This window comes from Pituophis catenifer, unplaced genomic scaffold (genome assembly GCF_029215685.1).
Source record: "Pituophis catenifer annectens isolate HBS135680 unplaced genomic scaffold, rPitCat1.0.hap2 SCAF_3, whole genome shotgun sequence".
NCBI lineage: Eukaryota > Metazoa > Chordata > Lepidosauria > Squamata > Colubridae > Pituophis > Pituophis catenifer.
Window position 1 is genome coordinate 45,190,854 of NW_027256883.1, and position 12,188 is coordinate 45,203,041.

Here is a 12,188-nt window from a genome sequence, read left to right on the forward strand (position 1 = left end):
ATTGCATAGACTGACCCCTCCTCCCTCACCTAGCCCTTCCCATGACCCCTCCTTACCTTGATTCCACCTCCTCCATATATAAGGCTGCGCACAGGAGTCCAGTGCCAGTTCCAAATGAGTACCTGAAAAGAAAGAAATGGAGTAAATAAATACATTGAACTCAAAGCCTATCGTGTCTGTGATTATTGGGCAAGATCCTTGGAAAACTTACTTCTCAATATGGTAGCAGAGGACGGTTATGCCCAATAAACAGAACTAAAATCGGAAATGGAAGGAAGGATGAACACAAGGTCCACCACCAGGCTGATGGCAGAGCTGGGGGAACCTGAAGGTGCCACCGCCAGAATCCCAACTGCCTTGGAGATGGAGGAACTGGACCAAACAAACAGAAGCGTGAGGCCAAAAGAAAGTGCAGCCAGGCATGCCAGAGACAGATCACCCGAGAGAGATGAACTAAAGGACACCATACAGAAAATGATAGACGCCTCCATAAGCAAGGATGAACTCATCATGAAGCTCCGGGACCTTCTAGATGACCAGGGAGCAGCGATGAGCCCCCAGGAGCAAGACCACGAGGCTGCCAGACCGGTAAGACAGAGATACTCCCTGGCAGAGACCCAAGACCCAAGCGGTTCCAGTTTTGCGCCATGCTCCCGGCGGCCATCTTGGGATGGCCACCGACCAATAGGGAGCCAGGATTCAAATCCAATGGCACGAAATGAAAGAAACCCCAGAACAAATGGGGGAACAGCCAAAGGCACCCCAGAAGGGACACACCAAGGCATCTGGAGCTCGCCTCCCGAGCTCGAAGCCAGAAAGACACCCAGGGCCCCAGCAGCCGCGATAGGCCCTGCACGCAACCCCATCACGCCAGCCACGCACCTCAGAGACACTGCCGCGAACCGAGGGGGCTATGGGGGGGCCATCGATGATAGCACACACACCCAGATACTCCACCCGATGACCAACCCCCACGAAGACAACCGCAGAGCACCAACTACGCTTGAATCATGCAGATGGCAGGACTCGAACCCAGCACCCGCAGCACCAAGCATAAGAGACCCGAGGGGAAGAGGCCACACCAGCTACTCAACCCCCATGCGGCCTCCGCCCGGCCTACTCATGTGCCCAGGGACCAGCAATCAAGGATCGGGACCCACCGCAGCCGCCATGCCGCAGAACCCCAGAAGTCCTCGACTTACGACCGCCTCGCCTCCTCTACTCTCTCCAGCCTCCTGCATGGATCCGGATGCCCAGCGATGGATGCCTGCCTCCAGAGATGAAGCCGGACACGTCAGGAGTGAGATGGGACCCCCAACTGGAGGCCTAGGCCGAGGCCTAAGAGCAGCAACATCCAGCTACTCTCCCATCGGCTACAGATGCGAAATGGGCTTCGCACATGCTCAGTTGGCTCCTGCAAGAAGAGAAGGAGAGAACATAAATCCAAGTCTGTACAGAGCTGCAAACTGCATACCCAAACCATATTGTGAGTTCCCTCACCTGAGACACCATGGGCAGCAACAGACTGTGAGTAATTCATCACACAACTCAGGGAATTTATCAGCTAACTTTCCCACTCTTAAATTAGATGGATCAAACCTTATGCAGTGGAATCACCAACTCCAGGTTTTATTTTTAAAAGAGGATCTTCTGTTTTTAGTTGATGACCCACCCACCCCCACAAAACCTTGGACTTTAGAAACAGATTGCTTGCATCACAGGGCTTACTATTTAATTATAGCAAGTATCCCACCAGGTGTATACCCCAGCCTAAGCCATTATCTGACTGTGTCTGAGATACAGCAGAGAATATTTAATCTGTTCTATAGTAAAAGCGCTGCCACCACAGCAAGGATATCCAGGGAATTCCACTCTGCCAGGCATAAAGCAGGGACTCCCATGGGTGAACATATACTGAACCTGAATGCCACAAGAACTGAACTGATACAAAGGGGGGAGGATATATCCGAAGAGAGCATGAAGAGCATTGTCATCAACTCCCTGGACTCCAGCTGGGACAACTTTATAATGCAGCTGGATAGCATAGGCTTAGGCCACCTCACACTCGAGTCACTGACAAATAGGATAATAGCAGAAGATAGCTTAAGGAGGGACCGCTCCATCAGCCGCAGGGACAGCAGACCAACTAAGAAAGTTGAGTTCCAAACCAGGAACCTAGACTATCCAGAATGCTTCACTTGTGGCTCAAAGAACCACTACAAACGGGATTGCCCAAAAAACTCAAGGGGAAGGGACCACACCTACCAAAGGGAAAGGGAAGGCAGGAAGCCGGGGCTCCCCGATAGATCCCCATCAGACAACAGATACAGGCGCAGAGACTCCCCCGACCCAAGGGACAGAAGGGGAAGTAGGGACAGCTCTAGGGAGAGCCGATCAGGGTCCATGTATGGGATCGGGGAGAACACACACACTCACAAACCAGAGAAGGAAAAGCATGGCTCATCGACTCGGGAGCCACCAACCATACAACTCATGACATAAAGATACTGACTTCATTCACAGAGGAAAACTACCACATTAAGGTGGCCAATCAAAACAAGGTCCTAGTGACAGGGAGAGGAAACATGTTCATAAGCGGAATAGGCAAAGTAGAGGGGGTATTACTCATACCCGAAATACCCCACAACATTTTAGCACCACTTAAACTGAGCAAGGACATGGGCATAGAGACCACCTTCAAAGAGGGAGAAGCCTACCTGACCAGAGACAGGGAAAGCATCGGCAAAATAGTCATTAATGGAGGGCTAACATACCTCCACCCTAAAAAGAATAACCAGACCCAAGTTATCGCCCAACTAGAAAACACTGAGAATAAAGTCAACACACATGTTGAGGCAGAGGGGGGCAGGGAAGATGACCCCACCGAAGGCAACATGACACACAGAGGGAAATTGTTAATTGGCAAACCCATTCACGATGACTGCGCCCATTTGCTACATAGAAGATTGGGCCATGCCAGCTTCCCAGTCATCCAAAAAATGACAGAATGTACTAGTGATTTGAAAATAAAAAAACTGCAAAAACTACTTAGAGTGTTCCATATGTAAGTCATCTAAGTTAAAAACTAAACCCAGACCTAGAAAAGCCACCTGCACCACCAATTCCATCTTCCACCTGGTACATATGGACATTGTGGGCCCCATGAAGCCCTCAATAAAATATAAAAGGAGATATTTTCTGACAATAGTAGATGACTACAGCCGCTATGGCTTTGTGTATACCATTAATCATAAAGACGAGGTATTTCAAAAACTTAAAGAGTTTTATAAGAGAGTGGAAACGCAACACAACACAAAGATAAGGCAAATAATGACAGACAGGGGGTCTGAGTTCTTATCGAGGGAATTCTCGAACTGGTCAAAGATGCACGGGATAATACACTACAAGACTTCTCCTTTTTCCGCGTTCCAAAATGGAGTCACAGAAAAAAGGAATGGAGTCCTACAAACAATGATGAGATGCGCCCTAGAGGATGCGGGGTTAGGACAGCCATTCTGGGCGGAAGCACTCAACTACTCAAATTATAGGCTGAACAGACTCTGGTCTAGCGTAATAGGGAAAACACCTTACGAGGTGATGTACGACCGAAAGCCAAAAATTGCGCACCTGCACATATTTGGAGTCACGGCGGATGTACACATCCCCAGACAACTGAGACGAAAAGGAGACAAAGTCTCCAGGAGATTAAGATTCATGGGGTATGAACCAGGCACAAAAGGCTATAGATTCATAGACAGGGACAACAGGTTCATCGTATCCAGAACAGCGGTGTTCCACGAGAACGCCAACTGGTCCAAGATACACCTTAACGAGACACTCATCAGACAGGAAGACACAAACGAATCAAGGGACAAAAGCAAACCCATCACATTAGAAGCGAATACACAAGACAAACAAAGACCAAGACACCATGAGGTACCCACAAAGGGGTGGAAGGAAGACCACCCCATCATCAAGGTAGACACGGTCACAGAGAAGGAGGCCAAACACATGCACAACACCGACACAAGACCCATGAGACCCATTAGACCCAATAGAAACAAAATGCCCAAGAGATTTGAAGATTATGTCATGTCCATTCACCCAAATAGAACAACACCCAACTCATACGAAGAAATCATTAGCCTGCCCCAGGTAGAGAGAGATAGGTGGGAACAAGCTATGGAAAGGGAGATGGCTAGCCTGCGCGAACTGAACATGTACACCCCCTCTAAGGTCCCAGCCGATAAGACACTCATAGGCATGAAGTGGGTTTTCAAAATCAAGAAACTCGAAGACAACAAGGCCCTCTACAAGGCTAGGCTCATAGCTCAGGGGTTCGCCCAAAGGTATCCAGACGACTACACGGATACCTACTCACCTACAGTTAGGGCAGAAAGTGTCAAAAGCGCCCTAGTAGTCGCATCTATCTTAGGCCTAGAAGTCTACCAATTTGATGTTCAAACCGCATACCTCCATGCAAAGTTAGACAAAGAAATATATGTCAGGGCACCCCCAGGGAAAGGCACGAAAGAGGGGGTCACTTGGTTACTAAACAAAAGTTTATACGGCTTAAGACAGTCCGGGAAAAGATGGTACGAATGCCTAGCCAAAACACTCAGGGACATGGGTTTTACCGCCACATCAGCAGACCTCTGCCTCTTCGCCAAGAGGGAGGGCTCATCGGTTGAATACGCACTCGTTTACGTAGACGACATCCTGTACATGGGGCAGCACATGCAAAATTGCGATAAATTCGCCAGAGAACTGGGGAAACACTTCACACTCAAGACCCTAGGGAGAGTCAACAAGTATCTAGGAGTACAGATCGAAAAAACAGAGAACGGGTTTAAGGTTTCACAAAATGAGAAAATATTAGAACTTATACACAGATGCAACATATCAGATTTTGAAATCTTCTAATCAAATCATTCCTTCAAAACTCCTAATAAAAATTGTAGGTGCTTAGTAAATTCAGTATCACTTAATAACATTTCTTTTTAACTGTTTCACATTTTTTGTAAAATGGTGCTTTAGAAAAGTGTTATGATGTAATAGGGTCATACAGAACTCAGGGAAATGTTTTTTGCCATTCCAAAAAGATCTACTACCCTGTTTTCCCCAAAATAAGACATCCCTGATAATAAGCCTAATCAGGTTTTTGAGCATATGGCAATAAGGCCAAGCGCTTATTTCAGGGTTCAAAAAAATATAAGACAGGATCTTATTTTTGGAGAAACACGGTAATACTACCATTGCCAAGCACCAGAGACAATCCCACACAATAACATTATGATTTATTACTTCCAAAAAGGATAGTAGATACAAAGGAGCAGCAGAGAATTCCATTACAAGTAAGTTAGATAAAGAACTGTTTAAAGATGACAGCCAGCACCGTGAATTGCACCCGGAAGCAAATCGGCAATCAATGCAGCTCTCGCAGGAGAGGTGATATATATGCATATCAAGGTCTGCACAAAACCATGCAGACCACTGCACTTTGCACCAACTGGAGCTTCCGGATGCTTTTCAAGGGTAGCCCCATGTAGAACACGTTGCAATAGTCAAGATGGGAAGTGACTAGGGCATCAGTGACCGTGAGTAGGGATTGTCGGTCCAGGAAAGGGCAAAATTTCAGAGGAAAATTAGAACTGCAGAAAAAACAATTACTACCAACCTGCCTTCCATTGAGGACCTGTATACTGCACAAGTCAAAAAGAGGGCTTTGAAAATATTTACAGATCCCCTTGCATCCTGGATATAAATTGTTTCAACTCTTACCCTCAAAATGACGCTATAGAGCACTGTACACCAAGACAACCAGATACAAGAACAGTTTTTTCCCAAACGCCATCACTCTGCTAAACAAATAATTCCCTCAAACTGTCAAACTATTCACTAAGGCTGCATTACTATTGCTATTGGTCTTCTCGTTGTTCCTGTCGCCCATCTCCTCCCACTTGTGACTGCTTGACTGTAACTTGTTGCTTATATCCTTGCGATTTATATTGATATTGATTGTTTCCTAGTATGATTTGATTGCTTATTGTACCATATGACTGTCACTGTGTGTTGTGCCTTGTGATTTTTGATGAATGCATCTTGTCTTTATGTACACTGAGAGCATATGCACCAAAGACAAATTCCTTGTATGTCCAATCACACTTGGCCAATAAAGAATTCTATTATATTTCATTATATTATAAAACAGGCGCACAACACACAGTTGCACAAAAGCCCTCCTGGCCATGACCGCCACCTGCTCTTTGAGCAGGAGTCACGAGTCCAGGAGAGTCCCCAGATTACGCACAGGATCTGTTTGGGGTAGTCCCACCCCATCCAAGACCAAAGTTAGCAATTCTCCCTGGGCCAAAGAAGCCCAAACCCAGAGCCAAACCCTTGCCAGGGTTCAGTTTCAACCCATTGTTCCCATCCAGCCCCTAACAGTCTCCAGGAACTGCGAGAGGGAGGACAAGGCATCACTTAACTCACCAAGGGCTGAGACATAAGTTGCCTTCTTTTCTGTGGAATTTCCTTCCAAACACTTATGTAGAGAGCTGGTTTTCTCTGATACTATAATACCTGCTTCACTTAGTCAGCCCAAGATACCCACACCCCTTCCAAGTCTCTTGATACTAGTTTTCCCTTTCTATTATCTCAACCCATTAAAAATTATTTTCAAATTGTTTGTTGGTTTGGAATTTCCATATACTATTAAGTATATGTGTTCTACTCTTGCAGTATCACAATTTTTAAAAAGAGCTATCCAATCTGTTCTGTGATACTCCTTTTACCTTATTTTTGACCGAAGAAAATATGTGATGCTTAAGTCTGCTTTTCACTGTGTACCTATACAACAGTATACAATCACCCAATATATTTTTATGGCTGCATTCATGCACATCTTTTGAGAGGTGAACTCTCAGTTAGGGACCTTAAAAGAAAAGCAGAAGCAGCTGCTTCACCTGCATTTGCAGGTGGCTCATAGTATGTTCCCATGAGAGAAACATACATGTGTTTTTTTTTCTTTTCCTTTTGATGCTATACATTGTGTTACTTGACCATGTTATAAATGCAACAGATACTGTGCTTCATTTAAGATGTGTCCCTGGCATAACATAGTCTCAAAAACTGAAAACACTCAACTGTGGATTCTGTCCAAGAAAAAAACACATCGTCAGAATCAGAAATGAGCTTTAGAACTTCCTTTTGCTGTCAAGACCGCTTGAAATAACAGTAAATCTAAGGAGGGTCTTTGAGGCTTTTTGGCATGCGTTTGCTGGGCCAGTGGGTAGTTATAAAAGTTGGGCATGTTAACAAAAAATGTGATGTGGGTGCAAGAGGACATGCCCATGTTTTCTTTGCAACTGCAGTTCCTGTTGCTGAGTTTGAGCATTTCTTCCCCCCTCTCTCTCTTTTTTTAATGAATGGTCTCTGGCTCAGTTCCTGGTGTGCAGATTGTAAATTAGCATATAAATTAGACACCAAGGAGGGTGCAAAGTATTTGTTTAATTCATCAGCATCAGTGGAATAGAATAAACTAGGTGCGGGTCTGAGGGAATCCTGGGTGAGAACATACTTTCATAAAGTGCTCACATTTTGCAAACAGCCTTCTCACGAACTATTTTGCCTTTTCTGATGGAACTCCAGAGGCAGATGTATTATTAGTCAGTGGTACAGTTGTAAAGAAAAAAGAGACATAAGTTTTCACAAGGTAATAGTGAAAAACTAACTAAAATTGCACATCAGTATTGTTCCATTAAAAAAACATCAAGAGTAACAATAGCAAAATGACTTTAGAGTCTCAATTAAAAGAGCAAAATATTGAGTAGGGTAACTGTTTAATCTCAGGTGAAAGTGCTGCTGCTTTAAGGAGTTTCAAATAGTCCTTTATAGGCACCCTCGTGTGCCCCAAAGCACTTTTTGACTTCAAATCTAAATACTGCAAAGCCCTTAGTAGAGAGCAAGTTTCTGACTGCCTGAGGCTGGATGATAATAATAATAATAATAATAATAATTTTATTTCTATACCGCCCTTCTCCCGAAGGACTCAGGGCGGTGTACAGCCAGTTTAAAACACAAGACACAACAATAATTAAAAATTAAAATAATTAAATAGATTTGGCTGCTTTAAAAACTCTAAAATTTAAAATACCCCAATTTAAAATTATTATATTGATAAATTATATTATATTGATAAGCACACAAGGTGATCTGTGAACTGGAGACCGGATGCCATGTAAGTGAGGATGGTTCATAAGGATAGGAAGGTATAAAGAGAAACATTGGATGGTGTTGGGGTCAACTAGTTTTAGCTTTCTTTTCTTTTTTATGCCTTTAACATGTTTGCCTATTCCTTATTCCTTTTTTGTGCTTGGCATATTTCTTATCATGAAACACAATAGCATGTATGTCTGCTGCAGAAATGGCATGGAATAAATGCAGCATTTCTTGAGTTTATATGTTACATTTCATCTTTTCACAGAGGCTTTTTGTTCATTTTATAACAATCATAGCCAACCGTAATTGATCTTGGAAAGCTAAACCAGCCCAAACCTGAATTATCTGATGTGAAACACAAGGATATTCGAAAAAGAAAAGAAAGAAGAGGAGGAATAGGTAGCAACAAAAACATACATTGTTACCAAGAGCACTACATAGGCAAGTCTATAAAACAGGGGCATCCATGCAGGAGATTTTTTTAAAAAAATCAGGATGGTGATTGCTATGACATGACTGAGGCCTTGCCCCAAAGATTGGCACTTTGATCACATGGTAAAGCTACTATCTTGATTTGACACCCTCCTACGTTCTATCCCTTAAAATGCTTTTAGTATGAAATCATTAGGAACATAACTGAAAGAAGATTAGAATTTTGTCAAGACTGCAATATTGTGAAGATAACTAGAATGAATGCAATGTTAATATACATAAAGCATTCTGCATGTTTTCAAAATATTTCCTCCATTTTCTTTTAAAGCAAAACGGGCTTGGATAGTTCCTCATCTCTGTCTTTTATTTTGATTTTGCTAATAATAATCCTCCCCGCTCCCCCAAAAAAGTGCTGAAGAATTTGAAAGTTTGGTCATTTACTGAATAACTTTCATGTTATTGAATATTTTCGTTAATAACTCAAGTGAACCCAAGGAAGCTACTTTTAAAACTTTTGTTATTTATTCATTCATGTACTTCTTGTATGATGGATTAGGAAACAATGGTATCTTATGTCACTCCCTACAAATATAGTTATTTGAACTGATGCCAAATAATTTTCACCCATTGTGTTTTGTTAAGGTGGGATTTAAACAAAAAGAAAACAATATGAAGGCAGTGGAGCATGGAAACCAAAGGATGAAATGTTATTCATGAGTAACTTTAGGTCAGATTGTGCCTACATCAGCTATATCAAAATATTTGATTTAATATCTTTTTATTCTTTCAAAGAATTAACTTTGAAAGGTCACATTAAGGCTCATTCCATCAGAGACATATCCTGGAAAATATCTTGCTTCACATCAGTTCCCATCCGAGATATTTTCAGAACTACTGTTCTCTCTGAGACTGTTTAAAACTGTATTGTCTAAATTCAATGTTGCATAATAATTTAAAATTGCACCTACTGGCTTTCTAGAACTTGTAAAAATGAGCCAGTCCTTTCCTTGCTGCTATTTGTGGTCATGAGAGAGATTGTTATTCTTAGCCCCAAAAGTGCCTAAGCCTCAGTGAATCAATACAGTACTTCAAATATGACAGGACTCGGGATGTGCAGGTTCAAATCCCCTATCAGCTATGAAGATCACTGGCTGGTTCTGACGGTCAGATTCTCTCAGTTGACCTATCTCAGAAGGCTCTTACAAGAACTAATGGGTTGAATGGGTAGAATTATATATATCAACTGTTTGAGGCTCCGTAGAGAAATCTAAATGTAATCCATAAAGCCAGTAAATATCAGAATATCTTTGTAACAAGATCTTGTAATATACAAAAATGATGTTCATGTTTTTCAAAATCTTTTAGGGCATTTTCTTATCTTCTTGGGGCTCATCAAGTCATTATTTTTGTTTATGATGAAACCATAAGAGACAGGATGTGGTCATGATTTTTTTTAGCATATCAGAAATAATTATGGCACTTGCCCTATTTATTTCTAAAATATATTGCACAATCCTAGTATAGTTTCTTTTATCCACACAATTCCTTCTGGGATGTTCTCCTTAATCTTAACTTTCCCTACTCTTATCTAATTACTGACTTTATATCTGAACCTACAAAACACTAATCAATGTCAAGCTTTTAGCTTCTGTTGACTCCTAAGGGAATATTATGTAATTTCTTACCAGTTAAATCTCTATAACACCATCCTACACTTTTTTAGTTTGTTTATAGCAAAACCAAGAAAAATCTGTTTCTTCCTACAGTTTGATGAAATGCAGTCAAAGAGGACAAGTTATATGAAGTTATACTATTAAAAACTAGCAACTTTTTGAATAGTGTCAGAAGAAATTTAGCTGCAAGAGCATTTGTTAAAAATGCTTATTAAAAACCTTTCTCCAAAGTCACGCTATCTTATGCACATTTTGTCCAGCATATATGGTAACACGAGCACTTTATTTCTTTTAGAAAAACATGAAACTAGCAAATTGGGATTGTAGCTGCTTTTACATTTTCTCCTTCTATTTTAAATTATGGTTATTCACCCATACATTCCCTCTCTGAATATTCATTTAAAAGGAAGGTTTTGTAATAGTCACATTTAATTTATCAGGGTGCAATAATTTGTGTTTCCCAATCATCTTGCAGACTTTGGTTCATTATACTATTGTTTCACATGAGTAAGTTAGCAAAGTTTGGATTGATTGACTCTAATTAACTAAAACTGGTTCCAGGCTGTGCATCTATTGTCATGGTAGCTGGCCACAAAGCCCCAAACTGTACAGTAATGGCAATATAAGGTAATATTGATAGGAAAACACTAGCAAATGTTTCATATTGTTTTAGACTGTTTGAACATAAATTACTAATGTGGGGGACAATGGAAGAAAGAACCTACTCATAGAAATTTATATAGAAAAGTGGCCCATGGTTGCACTGTTAATATATCTATTCCTGATAATATGGACGTGTCAACAAATGAGTAGCTGCTTCAATAAAAGCTTTAGGGAACTCATCTAGAGCAGCAGCAGCCAAAGCTGGGTAGAGTAATTTACCCTTAATGGATTTCTGTTTGTTTTTGTGCCTTTGAGTCAGCCTTGATTTCTGGCAACTGTTTGAACAAGTTTTTCAGAAGTGGTTTGCCATTGCTTCTTACCTGAGAATGAGAGAGAGTAACACAGCTGGCTTCATGTCAAAGATGAATCTAGAACACACAGTCTACTGGTTTCTAATTTTAATCGTTACTGTACATCATACTGGTTCTTGATATTATAAGATCACAAATCAAAGGTTTGAAAAGTGTGATGTGTGATCCTTATGAAACCTTTCATTACCTATTTCCAAATCTTAAACACCCCCGATATGAGCAGGATGCAGACAGTCTCTTTTTTCCTTTCCTTGTGGAGGACATGTAAGCAACAAATGAGGTAACTTGAGGTTTGTTGAGCCCTAAATACGCATTTCATACCTTAAATATCCTGATCCATTAATGCCCATTTGGATCCTGTGTCCATCTATAAATGGAGGTCCATTTTGGATCCTGACTTTTGTATATTTTCCCTTTGCCAGATTCAAGAAAGATAACATCAAGATTCAGGTCAAGTACCTGAAGATAAAGTCTGAATAAGAACATGGTAGAAAAAACTACATAAGTTTAATTTGTAGAAAATGTTATTGTGCTATGACAGACATTTCAAATATTTGGATATTAGAAAATGGAGTCGAATTTTGTAGTGGAACCTAAAACATTGCACTCGGTTTACACAAGTCTTCAATAGTCCAGTTGTATCCCTTTCTCCTTCTGTTCATCAGCTCTACTTTCTGTTTATTAAGCAGTCACTAATTTTTAAAAAGGCTTTCATCCCATGATTGCATGTATTGAGAAGAAGAAAGGAATGACCATGAAAGCACCATGACATAAATGGCTCAACTTACATGCATGCATCAAAAACTTTATGATTAAAGTACATAATTACACCATCAGCAGGACAGAACATATATTATCATGTTAATATAATATAAAAGTCTTTACAAAG